The sequence below is a fragment of the Kryptolebias marmoratus genome, linkage group LG4, assembly GCF_001649575.2.
Source record: "Kryptolebias marmoratus isolate JLee-2015 linkage group LG4, ASM164957v2, whole genome shotgun sequence".
Lineage (NCBI taxonomy): Eukaryota > Metazoa > Chordata > Actinopteri > Cyprinodontiformes > Rivulidae > Kryptolebias > Kryptolebias marmoratus.
The window spans coordinates 1,176,194-1,177,140 of NC_051433.1; positions in this window are offsets into that span (position 1 = coordinate 1,176,194).

A 947-nucleotide genomic window follows, 5' to 3' on the forward strand; every position below is an offset into this window, starting at 1 on the left:
GGGTGAGGAGCTCAGGAGGGGTTAACTTGTTATTCTGGTCTTCAGGAGGTGCTGAATGTTTCACAGCTCTGACAAAACGCTCCTCCAGGCGGTCAGAGCTGCTGCAGTCTTTCACACAGTCTTACTTTTTAAACTTTAAATTCAACTTTAAACTTGTTTTCTTATTTCTGTTTTAGGACAAACTTTGTTTCTCTGAAGTAAAGTAAAACCTGCAGACAGACAGGGAGAAGGAAGACGAGCTGCTGCTATTGGATCATGTTCTTGTGCAGCGCTCTGTGCTGATTGGCTGCTTGCTGAATTGTTGTTATTTCATCCATTTTCTAAATAAATCCTGGTATGCAAATCTGAGCATGTAGCTGTTAGAGGATGCAGCGCCTCCTGCAGGTTAAAGTAACAACAGCAAGGTCTCAACTGCTTGTGTTTGCAGAATAAGAAACAAACTTCAGAATACTGCCAAATTGTTTCCTAACGTCATGGAAAGCTGCAGAGATCTTCTGTAGATGTTTCAGATCCATCTGTCTCTGTCCTGGAGGACATTGGTTGGATGCAGTGGCGACCAAATCCCCAAATTATCTTACAGAAATGAGGGAACCTTCACCTGCAGACACCTGGGATTGGGTCTCCAGCCAATCGGTGAACTTCTGCTGCTGCCACTTGTCTCCCATTCTGACTGTCAGATCTTCTGTCCTCCTGCAGCATTCGTGGGTTTTGTTCCAAGTCAGAAGGTTGGCAGTAGATGGAGGTACCTGTGTCCCACAGGTGTCCCACAGGCATCCCACAGGCATCCCACAGGTGTCCCACAGGCATCCCACAGGTGTCCCACAGGTGTCCCACAGGTGTCCCACAGGCATCCCACAGGCATCCCACAGGTGTCCCACAGGCATCCCACAGGTGTCCCACAGGTGTCCCACAGGCGTCCCACAGGCATCCCACAGGCATCCCACAGG